The sequence below is a fragment of the Xenopus laevis genome, chromosome 7L (genome assembly GCF_017654675.1).
Source record: "Xenopus laevis strain J_2021 chromosome 7L, Xenopus_laevis_v10.1, whole genome shotgun sequence".
Lineage (NCBI taxonomy): Eukaryota > Metazoa > Chordata > Amphibia > Anura > Pipidae > Xenopus > Xenopus laevis.
The window spans coordinates 52,209,085-52,222,157 of record NC_054383.1 but is presented as its reverse complement, the minus strand read 5'-3'; the positions used below and the strand labels follow the sequence as shown (position 1 = coordinate 52,222,157).

Genomic DNA, 13,073 nt, shown 5'->3' with positions numbered 1-13,073 from the left:
TTTACCTGCAGTTCTGGTTACACTTTTCCCCTCATGTTTATATTTTTGGACGCCCAGTATCCCGGGACAATAAAGAGAAAGACCTTCTCTCCAACTTGCTCCTGGCTTTAGCTAAATTAGTCATCCATAAATCTAGAAAGCATTGTTTGGAAGGTGGGAATCCTCTGCCAGCAGAGGTCTTGTTCCGAGTGCTGGTGCGTTCCCGCATCCGAGCAGAGTACACCCAAGCAGTGTTTACTGGTCGGTTGAAAGAATTTGCTGACCAGTGGGCAATAGATGGGGTACTTTGCTCAGTATCCCCAGACCTGGTTTCTGTTCAGACAATTCTCACACTCCATATTTAAGTGCACTTTAATTTAAGTGACAGTTGTATTTTAATCAGTTAATTATCTCCTTTGAGATGTGATTAACTTTGGTGAGCAATCACTCATCTGCAATTTGAATAATATATCAGCTAATGAAAAATCAACACATTGACTGCATTTTTGTGGGGTAAAAACACAGAAATATATGTTTACCCCCCAAAACCCATATATTTTTGGAAAGTACACATTCTACCGAATCTAAAATGGGTACCCATGCCTTTCTGCTCCAAACTACTGAGTCGCAAGGCTTTCCCACAATTGTCGGTTTTGGTGAAATATCTGAAAATTGCCTCAAAGCTTCAACTTCCCAGCACCATATCACCCATGTGTCATTACGTACTAAGAAAAAGCACCCTAAATATGATTGCCAGGGTTCCTCTGAACATTTTGGTGGCCATTGTTCATAAGTTTACCAAAGTATCTGGCATTTAGAGGCCCCAAAATGAAGTTAGCGCATACAAACAGTCCCGTGGGTAACTTCAGCTAATGAAAAATCAACACATTGACTGCATTTTTGTGGGGTAAAAACACAGAAATATATGTTTACCCCCCAACCCCATATATTTTTGGAAAGTACACATTCTACCGAATCTAAAATGGGTACCCATGCCTTTCTGCTCCAAACTACTGAGTCGCAAGGCTTTGCCAAATTTGGCGGTTTGGGTGAAATATCTGGAAATTGCCTCAAAGCTTCAACTTTCCAGCATCGTATTGTCCATGTATCATTACCAGCATAAAGCATCCTAAAAATAAACATAGGGGTCTACTAAACAGTTTGATGCCCAATGTGCATAGATATACCAAACTATGTGGCGCACAGAGACCCCCAAATGACAACATGTATAGACATTTTCACCGCTGACGCACTGGCTGCTGCAATATAACCACCAGGTGTGTGTATTATGCGACATTAGACCACCTAACAGTACAGAGACCCCAGAAAACCATATATTTTCAGAAAGTACACATTCTGACGAATCCAATATGGGTAAATAAGTGTTTCTACTGCAAACTGCCAAACTGCAAAGCAATGCTGAACATAACGGTTTTTATCAAATTTCTGAAAATTGTCACAAAGCTTGAATTTTACCCCATTATATGCCCCACATTTCGTAACTTATCAGCATAAAACATCCTAAATATGAACGCCAGGGGTCTACTGAACACTTTGATGCCCAATATGCATAGATATACCAAACTATGTGGCGCACAGAGACCCCCAAATGACAATAGTGTATATACATTTTCACGGCTGACGCGCGCTGGCTGCTGCAATATCAGCACCTGGTGTGTGTAATATGCGACATAGACCCCCCTAACAGTACAGAGACCCCAGAAAACCATATATTTTCAGAAAGTACACATTCTGACGAATCCAATATGGGTAAATATGTGTTCCTACTGCAAACTGCCAAACTGCAAAGCAATGCTGAACGTAACGGTTTTTATCAAATTTCTGAAAATCGTCACAAAGCTTGAATTTTACCCCATTATATGCCCCACATTTCATAACTTATCAGCATAAAACATCCTAAATATGAACGCATGGGGTCTACTGAACACTTTGATGCCCAATATGCATAGATATACCAAACTATGTGGCGCACAGAGACCCCCAAATGACAATAGTGTATATAAATTTTCACAGCTGACGCGCTGGCTGCTGCAATATAAGCACCTGGTGTGTGTATTATGCGACATTAGACCCCCCTAACAGTACAGAGACCCCAGAAAACCCTATATTTTCAGAAAGTACACATTATGACGAATCCAATATGGGTAAATAAGTGTTTATACTGCAAACTGCCAAACTGCAAAGCAATGCTGAACATAACGGTTTTTATCAAATTTCTGAAAATCGTCACAAAGCTTGAATTTTACCCCATTATATGCCACACATTTTGTAACGTATCAGCATAAAACATCCTAAATATGAATGCCAGGGGTCTACTGAACACTTTGATGCCCAATATGCATAGATATACCAAACTATGTGGCGCACAGAGACCCCCAAATGACAATAGTGTATATACATTTTCAAGGCTGATGCGCTGGCTGCTGCAATATGAGCACCTGGTGTGTGTATTATGCGACATTAGACCCCCCTAACAGTACAGAGACCCCAGAAAACCATATATTTTCAGAAAGTACACATTCTGACGAATCCAATATGGGTAAATATGTGTTTCTACTGCAAACTGCCAAACTGCAAAGCAATGCTGAACATAACGGTTTTTATCAAATTTCAGAAAATCGTCAGAAAGATTGAATTTTACCCCATTATATGCCCCACATTTCGTAACGTATCAGCATAAAACATCCTAAATATGAACGCCAAGGGTCTACTGAACACTTTGATGCCCAATATGCATAGATATACCAAACTATGTGGCGCACAGAGACCACCAAATGACAATAGTGTATATACATTTTCACGGCTGACGCGCTGGCTGCTGCAATATAAGCACCTGGTGTGTGTATTATGCGACATTAGACCCCCCTAACAGTACAGAGACCCCAGAAAACCATATATTTTCAGAAAGTACACATTCTGACGAATCCAATATGGGTAAATATGTGTTTCTACTGCAAACTGCCAAACTGCAAAGTAATGCTGAACATAACGGTTTTTATCAAATTTCTGAAAATCGTCAGAAAGATTGAATTTTACCCCATTATATGCCCCACATTTCGTAACGTATCAGCATAAAACATCCTAAATATGAACGCCAAGGGTCTACTGAACACTTTGATGCCCAATATGCATAGATATACCAAACTATGTGGCGCACAGAGACCACCAAATGACAATAGTGTATATACATTTTCACGGCTGACGTGCTGGCTGCTGCAATATAAGCACCTGGTGTGTGTATTATGCGACATTAGACCCCCCTAACAGTACAGAGACCCCAGAAAACCATATATTTTCAGAAAGTACACATTCTGACGAATCCAATATGGGTAAATATGTTTTTCTACTGCAAACTGCCAAACTGCAAAGCAATGCTGAACATAACGGTTTTTATCAAATTTCTGAAAATTGGCAGAAAGCTTGAATTTTACCCCATTATATGCCCCACATTTCGTAACGTATCAGCATAAAACATCCTAAATATGAATGCCAGGGGTCTACTGAACACTTTGATGCCCAATATGCATAGATATACCAAACTATGTGGCGCACAGAGACCCCCAAATGACAATAGTGTATATACATTTTCAAGGCTGACGCGCTGGCTGCTGCAATATGAGCACCTGGTGTATGTATTATGCGACATTAGACCCCCCTAACAGTACAGAGACCCCAGAAAACCATATATTTTCAGAAAGTACACATTCTGACGAATCCAATATGGGTAAATAAGTGTTTCTACTGCAAACTGCCAAACTGCAAATCAATGCTGAACGTAACGGTTTTTATCAAATTTCTGAAAATCGTCACAAAGCTTGACTTTTACCCCATTATATGCCCCACATTTCGTAACGTATCAGCATAAAACATCCTAAATATGAACACCTGGTGTCTACTGAACACTTTGATGCCCAATATGCATAGATATACCAAACTATGTGGTGCACAGAGACCCCCAAATGGATATATAGTATATAAAATTTACAAGGCAAAACAAAATAAGGCAGTAAAGAGTGAAATGCAAAAAAATCCAATAAAACCACAAAAATCAATATTTTTTTTTCCAGACTAGTGTTATCGGCTGTCAGAATCACAGTTTGAATATTTTAGCTGGGCCAAACAGGTTCTACGGCTAGAAACAAGTGAACACAACATATGCAGAGCTGAAAATGCAATAAAATGGCTAAAAATTCAATAAAATGGCTAAAAATGCACCAAAATACCCAAAATTGCAATATAATCACCGAAATAACATACAAAAGGTATTGCACAGTACGGTTAGCGAATACGCTATTCGTAATTTCAATAAAACATTTTTTTCAGCCAAAAAAAGAGACGATGCGATAAGAAAAAAAAAAAAAAAGCCACAATGCCATGTATGTGCGTGTGCGTGTGTACAAATGGTAAATTACATGTTATGTGCACGTGTGTGCGTGTGCACGTGTGTGTAAGTGCAGTGAGTGTAAGTGACCCCCCCAATCCCCAAAAATGTGTGTGTATTACTGTAATAATTGTGTGTTGGTGTGTTTGTGTGTGTAATTGTTGCACTAACCTGAAAAAATCGCTGGAGACTGTTGCAGGCGATCAGGAAGAGCCCCTGGAAGACATCTGCCTCGTGGTTCCTGTCTGTGTGCTGTGGGGGCGGAGATCGATGATCCGGTGCAGGCTGCAGCAGCAGGACACGTAAGTAACACGTGCCTGCTGCTGTTTTTGGGCCCCTGGGCGATCGCGCCCCAGGGGCCACTCGATCCCCTGCTCTGCTCGTTGCCTAGGGGCAGGGGATCGAGCAGGAATGGAGCGAGCGGCTCTAACAGCCGCTCCTCCGCTCCTGAACCCGGAAGTGCTGCAGAACGTAGAATCTACGTTCTGTGGCATTTCAAGTACCTTTGCCACAGAACGTAGATTCTACGATCTGTGGCATTTAAAGGGTTAAAAGCCATAAATGCTAGCGGCATGGGAGGATCTAGCCGTGAAAAAATCAACGTCCCATTAGACACTTCTCTATGTACACACACACTTATTGTGTCTTTTATTTAGTTCTTCTTTACACTCTTTCATTCTATGCTTTCTTACATACATACTCCCAAATACACATACACTTTCCCTTACCACTACCATACACACCTTCACATTTCACTTACACATGTATACACACTATTGTGCAACTGCACATATCACTCTACTTTGTTTTTAATTACAACACCTGACTTCTACTTTTCTAAAATGGGCGTTGGTTAAGGCAGTCTCTCCCTTAAAAGCCGCTCAGCAGTTGGCGGGGGAGGATCTAGCACAGAGTTTGAAACCAAAGCACAGGAGATGTTTACATAAAGAATTGTTACTACAGAGAGGTAATGTACCTTTTTTACTATGACTAAAGATAAATAAGTTAGGGACCACCATGTGGGGTTTTACCTTGACGTGGTATGGTGGCTTATCAATATTATGATCATAACTTTGTAACAAAAAAACCCTGTTTCAAAATTACATGCACTGGCATATTTACTTGAATTACTTAGACAGGGCTTTATACTTTTTGAAATTGGCCTCAGGTGTGCATCCACAACCCCCCCATATTTAAGTTGATTAGAGGCCAATTAATGAATGGATTAAGAATTATCGTACGTGAAGAAATAAAAGTTTACATAAAGTTGTTGTGTTTAACAGTTATAAGATGTTGCAAGTTATAAAGGGTAAGCATGTTAAACAAGGATGATAGAGAAGCAACATGAGGTAAATAGTTATATAAATGTTGAAGGTGCTATTGTGAAAATATAACCAAGATGGCTCTTTTGCCATAGAACACACCCAACTCAGTAATTCAAATGAATCATCATGCATTTAACACACAAAGCCAAGTGACTTTATCTGTATGCCATACCATCCCCAAGCAAGATGGAAGTTAGGGGTTAAATGGTGTCATTAAATATAGACTCAGTAAAGTGGGTGCAGAGACTCAACTCTGATGCTCTGATGCTCTTGGCTGGTTGCTTAGGTCTATGATACACACTGCAAAGACAAACTATGCTCTAACTTCATAAGACTCTCTTTGAGAGACCAGTACTTATGGCCCAGTACTTTTTTTTTTTTTTTTATAACTTGTTTTTATTGCAAGAATAAATCGAAATCACATGATACAATAATATACGTTTCCATAAAGCAAAAATTGTAGTGATTATAATATCAAGTAGAAAACAGTTAAACAATTTTTTTCAAACAATCAGCTCAAGTATGGTGTATAGCATGGGGGTAGGACCTATGGGGATCAGTCTAAATAAGAGGTTAACAATCTGTTAATCCGATGACTCCTGGGAGGTGCAGTATCAGGTTGCAATTGTTCTTGTTGTAACGCTATTAGATATTGGGATGATTCCACGACCAAAGGGTTATCTTTCAAAGTTTCCATATCATACCACTAGGTATGTCTAAAAGTATAAATTGTGAGGTGTTTGATTTGTTGGGGAAGGTGTGTTATGTAGGTCGTCCAAGTATTAAAGAATTTCATTGTATCGTGTTCTTTTCTGGTTATGGTTTCTAGCCAGTCCATGTGGAAAATATGGTGTAGTTTTTGTTTTACCAGTATCAGTGGGGGAGGTTCGGTGTGTAGCCATTGTTGCAGTATAGTCTTCCTGGCTGCTGCTGCCAGCCGTCCCATTAGGTGTTTGTCTGTTTTCGTAACTTGTGTAAACGAGTTAGTGTTGCTGAATAAAGCCCATTCCACGTGTGGTTGGAGGGGATTCCCAATCATCTGTGCACCATAAGAAGTAACTTCTTTCCAAAAAGATTGCATTAAAGGACAAGACCATAATGTGTGTATTAGGTTTGCTTCGGGAGTGCGGCATTTCAAGCATTCAGTTGAGGAGAGGTTACCCATCTTAAATCTCCTAAGTGGAGTGAGGTATGAATTATGTAGAATCTGAAGAGACATTTCTTGGTATCTACTAGCCGGGAGTAGTGTCGTAATTTTAGTATGTTGTTTCAGAATATCTGATTCTGTGACATTAGGAATCTCTGCAATCCAATTAAAATTGGGTTTATCTTCGTTATCTATGTCTATTAACAGTTTGATGGCCTGGTATATGTGCGAAGTTGTGAGTTTTTCGTTTTTGTTTTTCCAGAGTTGGTTCAATATGTTGTGTTTGTCGCTATTTGTTAGGGATTTTAACGTGGTTTTCGCAAAGTGAATAATTTGTAGAGTTAAGTACATATGGGTGGCTGCAAACGGAAATTTTTCTGTTAGTTTATCTAAAGAGAATACTGTATATTCGTTGTCCAGTATGTTATGTAAACCGTTCATACTCCAGTTAGGAAGGATAGGATTTCGTATACCCTGTGGGAAGCTTTTGTTGCCAACCCATGACAAATAAGGGGAAACGTATTGTGAGATGTTTTGTCTTTTCCTGGCTGAGTGCCATGCTTTGTATGTGTCTAGGAATAATGGGTTATTTTTGATGTGCGTTTGAATATTCTGTATAGGTGTGTGCAATAGATAATTTAATGATAAGTTGTCAGTTTGATATTGGTCCAAGGAGAGCGTCGTGTAAACATTTCTGTTAAGAATCCAGTCACCCGCATATCGAAGAAGGGCTGCCTCGTTATAAGCTTTAATGTCTGGGAAATTGAGGCCACCACGATTTTTAGGTTGTTGTAGCTTAATAAAGAGACTGATTCGGGGACGTTTTTTGTCCCATATGAAGGATCTGAATATTTGATTTAATCGTTTTTTGATCAGGCTTAATGCAGAATGGTAACATCTGTAATGGATATAAGAGTTTGGGGAATAAAATCATTTTAATGAAATGTATTCTGCCCAGGAAGGTCAGGTTAATATGTTTCCATTGCTGTGTCTCCTGTTGTATAGCGTCAATGATTTTTCTTATATTTAAGGGGTAGAAATCCTTGTGATGTGAGGGAATTTGAATTCCTAGATATTTAATATTTTGTGTTGTCTTCTTAAAAGGGAAATGTGAGAGCCAATCTGTCTTATCTGTGTGGTGTAGCTGAAGGGCTTCTGATTTATCTAAATTGATTTGAAATCCTGCTATTTTGCCAAATCTCTGTATAATGCGCAAGAGAACGGGTATTTCTGTTTTGGGTTGATAGATAAAAAGCAGGATATCATCAGCAAAAGCTGTCACTTTGAGATTTGTTTGGCCTATTTGTATCCCTTGAAATTGTTGGCATTTCAGTATGTGTCTTAATAAAGGATCAATCGCTATGTAAAAAAAAAGAGGTGACAAGGGGCAGCCTTGACGAGTACCTCTGCTGATTGCAAATCTGTCTGAGTTAGCATTGTTTACTGTCAGAAATGTAGTAGGTGAAGAGTATAATGTTTTATATAGATTGAAGGTTTGAATGCCAAAATGTTGGAATTTAAGTAGGCGGCGGAGATGTGCGTGAGATATCCTATCAAAAGCTTTGTCTGCATCTAGGTTTATTAACATGCCGTGTTGTCTTTTTTCCAGGTTACTGTGATAGACTGCCGTTATTATCTTCCTGAGTGCCTGGACTGGGTGACGGTGTTTGATAAATCCTACTTGGTGTTCGGTAAGTATTGAGGGTAGTATTTGTTGCAATCTATCTGTGATTATTTTAGTCAGTATTTTGAGGTCTTGATTAAGTAATGATATTGGACGATATGAAGTCGGGTCTGTTAAATCCCTTCCTTCTTTGGGAATCAGTATTATTCTAGCTACGTTGGCTTCATGCCAGAGGGGTGTGCCTTGTAAAGTGTCATTATATAGTTTAGATAGAAGGGGTATCAGGTCTGGTGACAGGTGTTTATAAAATTCCGCTGAAAGGCCATCAGGTCCTGGTGTTTTCCCATTTTTTGATTGTTTGATAGTATGTGATATTTCACTTTCTGTTACAGGTGCATCCAATATCTCTCGGTCTTGGACTGTCAATTTATCGAGTCCGGCTTCCTGTAAAAACTTTACCCCATCATGTGGATCATCGCGGGACGATTCATAAAACTTCCTGAAGTGGTCAGCCATTATATTTTTAATTAAGTTGGTGTCATGGGTCCAACCATCAGGTGTCTTAATTTTCTGGATATAGGGGTTGCGGGCCTTACTTTTAGCTATACGTGCCAGTAGTTTTCCTGATTTGTTACCATACCTGTAGAATTTGTTAGCGATATGACTGATTGATTTGTGTGCCTTTTCCGTTAATAAAATGTCAAAAAGTTCCTTTGTTTCTTTGTATTTATTTTTGTCCTCCTGAGTGTTAGTTCTTTTAAAGGTTGTGTAGTGGATGGTCAATTGTTTCTGTAGGAAGTTATATTTTTCATTATAAGCCCTCCTCTGCTTGATTAAGTATGAGGTAACTTGTCCTCTCAATACTGGCTTAGCCGCTGCCCATAGCAGTTGTGGGTTGTCCCAATGTTCAATATTATCATCTATGTAGTTAGCCCAACTCATTTTTAAGAAGGTTTGGAAGTCTTCACTAGTGCACAGATATGTTGGAAATCTCCAATTAAATTAATTAGGTTGGGGTGAAGGTAATTTCATAGTGAGTGAGATTAGTGCATGGTCTGAGATGTCTATAGTACTGATGTTAGTCGATTTCAACTAGGGCAATAGCGTTTGTGATAGGAAGAAATAGTCAATTCTAGAATGAGTGCCATGAACTCCAGAATAGAAAGTGTAGTCCTTGGATGTGGGGTGTGCGTACCTATATGTGTCATAAAGTTGTAAGGTATCACATGTTATGTGTAGGGGTTTTGCTCTATTGCGTGAATGTGCATTAGGCTTGCCTGATTTGTCCATGAAATCATCCCAAACAGTGTTGAAGTCACCTCCCAATATGAGATTTGAAGCCTCCCAGGAAGTCAGTTTCTGTAGCACATCTGTAAAAAAAGATTTGTTATCATCATTAGGTGCATAAACATTCATTATTGTGAATTTAGTACCAGCAATATCCAAATCTACTATCAGATATCTGCCACTTTTATCTTTGTAGGTTCGTGAGACGGTGCATTGTAAGTTTTTGCTAATCAATATCGCTACCCCTCGTGAGTTGGATTTATAAGAAGCATCCAAAGTAACTTGTATCCAGTTATCGTGCAGGTTACGGGTGTCTGTACGTTTCCAATGGGTTTCCTGTAAAAGCACTGTGGGGTTTTTCTCGTCGTAATTTGTCTAGTACCTTTCGTCTTTTAATTGGGGTGTTCAAGCCCCCTACATTCCAAGAGACTACTTTAAAGAGGTCAACAGGTTTTCCCGAAGGGAACATGGAGCCTGTCCTCTGTGTAGGGAGCATGTTTTAACCTATTCCCATTTTCAACTGATCAATTGGTAAGATGTGGGTGTTATGTGGGAGTGGTCTGTCCCAGCGAGCAGACCCAGTCCCTATGTTAGAAGCCTTATAGAAGGAAGGTGGAAACCCTAAAACATACCATTGTAGCACCTCTGGGATCGAAATGAGCTGATAGAAACAGTAACTATATAACCTATAGAGAAACAGAGTATGCAAAGGAGAATAAAAAAAACATAGAAAATCAAACATTTCACATCTTGCCCTTTATAATAAAGTCCAATATTGACATGTCACTGATGTGGAGGAGTATGGTGTCAAAGAGAGTAGAAACATCTTCCAGTAAAACGGTGTCATGTACACCAGCTATGTTCCAGTTTGGAATGTGGAAAAGTCCTCACTCTAAGGTACAAGAATATATTTTCCCCGATTGTTAGATCAGGTATGCTCCGTGAGTCTCGTTCTCCCGTCATAATATTCCTGTGCAAGTTTCGGATTCTCAAAGAACAGAGGTTTCCCATTGTCTTTGTCAATGATTTTGAGCTTAGCTGGGAACAGCAGGGAAAATTTATATCCAGAATTGAAGAGGGTTGTGCAAATCGGTGAGAATTCTTTCCGTTTCGTAGTAACTGAGGCCGAAAAGTCCTGGAATATTAATATGCGGTTAGTTTCATATAGAATATTCTTTGTTTTCCTGTAAACTGAGAGAATGTTAATTTATCTGTGTAATTGAGGAGCTTGAAAATTACTTGTCTTGGTTTTTTGGATTCTGCGGTCATTGGAGGGCCGATTCTGTGGAATCTTACGATCAGGAATCGTGATTGGTCGCCTTCCATGTTGAGAAGAGATGGAAGGGTGGAGTGAAGGAATAGTTCTAGGTCAGTCCCTTTGATCGATTCCGGGATGCCGATTATACGGAGATTATTTCTCCTGCTCCTGTTTTCTAAGTCATCTACTTTATCGGCAAGAATTGTAATTTCTCTGTTGTGTGTCAACTAATAGTTGCGTTTTCTCCAATTCATCCTCCAAGGTACCAATTCTCTGTTCAGCATCTGTTATTCTCTGATTTTGGGTAGTGATTTGTTGAAGCACTTCAGTCACTGACTCTTTTATTGTGTTCAATCTTTGATCCAACCATGGGCCCAGTATTTTCATTAAGTCTTCAGCTTGATTCGATTCCGTATCTGAGTCCGTTGGGTCAGCATCTTGAACCGCCTTCTTGGCTTTTGACTTCGTCTGCTTCTGTGATTTTGTGGTCGAGTGACCGAGAAACTTGTCCATGGTAGATTCAGTTTCTGAGTCTGTTGGGTCAGCTTCTTGAGTCGACTTTTTGACTTTAGATTTGGTTTGTTTCTGTGTTTTTGTAGTCGAGTGACCTAGATACTTATCCATATTTGGTAACGGAAAACCATTGAATGAGTAGATATAATGGAATTTCGTTGGGTTTGTTATCGAGCAGCGTGATATAGAAAAGAATTCTCTTTGTGTACAAAGGGTAGTATGTTCGTCTCCTCCTTGTGGGCAAGTTGGGAAAAGTCAGTCCATTACTATCCCATTACATATAATGGGTAGAGTGGTATGTATCTTTTGTAGTTTATCGTCTCAGACGCGTATGGCGGTGGTGCTTTGCGCAATCGCACGTAGCAGTATAGAGCTGCAAGTAGATAGGATGATATATACCTAGATTTGTAATCTATGTGATGCACGGTAAGCCAGGAATTGCGTATTGCGACCACTTGCTGAAGGTCCAATCCTGGCCGTGGCAGAGCAGGTCAGCCAATTGTAGAGATTGCAATATTTCCAAGCCGTATATGAGGCAATTCAGATAGCGTATCAAATTAGTGGGTTCCACTGAGTATGCAATAAGTATGGGCTACTGAAAATTGGAGTTGTGAGAGCAGCTTAAGAAACTTGGCTACGTATGCTTGACAATGTCCTGTGTGAATGTACACAGAGAAAGTGTGTCTCAAAGGCCCAATTAGTGTGCCTGGTCAGGGAGTTCGGCTCAGGCCTTTGTTTGATGCGTCACATATGCCGTCAAATGGCCGGAACCAGCACTTTATTTAAGTGGTAACTGCTGGGTCTGTCGCTATAGACCTGAAAGGTAGCCGTGTACCGCACCAGATCATAAAGCATCACAGTGTGCACTTCCGGTTGATCCAGTAAGGACTAAGGTACTGTATGTCAGAGGGATATGGTGATCCGGGTCAGGTATGTTAGGCGAGCGTACTATTTGTACGTTAGCAGTCAGGGAATGCGTTTGGGGCTGACGTTGGTAGGGGCCTTGTTTGCGGCCTGCAGTTCCAGTCCCCTAGGTCGGCTGCACGAGGACTCACAGCCGAGCGTCTGCAATGGCGCAACACAAGTGATCTGGTGCGCCTCCGCCAGACAGATCCAATCCACACTGTGAATCCACAGCACTGCGGAAAGAGACGGGTAAGGAGCTGTCGCTACAGCTTTCCGGTATATCCGGTTTAGATTGCTAGTGTCTATAGCGCCGCGTGGCCTGAGTCTGCCTGCACTTCCTGTCACGTCAGCGGCTCAGGTTTTCTTACCCTCCTGTAACCGGAATATATCTTTTTCCATCCTGGGCTGTGTGGTTGATTGGGGCCCATTTACCGACCTTTTCGCTGTGTCTCGCCGGTATTTCGTTTGATCAGGTCTGGGTCCGTGTGTCTTCCGGGGTTGCAGGTGAGGGAAGCCAGATGATGGATATAATCTTTTCCCTCACTATCCGTGAATCAGGAGGCTTATTTCCAGCCTTTTCTACAGGTTTGTAAGCTGCGATGGCTCAAGATGTAAGCTCTGATTCGGAGCTC

General features: G+C 40.4%; 1 long non-coding RNA gene across 1 annotated transcript; it reads left to right on the top strand.

Moving 5' to 3' along the window:
- The first annotated feature begins 5,297 nt into the window (after positions 1-5,297).
- Positions 5,298-9,186, top strand: LOC108696988. Its single transcript, XR_001932367.2, has 3 exons — positions 5,298-5,348; positions 8,463-8,544; positions 8,870-9,186. It is a non-coding gene; the product is annotated as an uncharacterized LOC108696988 (long non-coding RNA).
- The last annotated feature ends 3,887 nt before the right edge of the window (positions 9,187-13,073 follow it).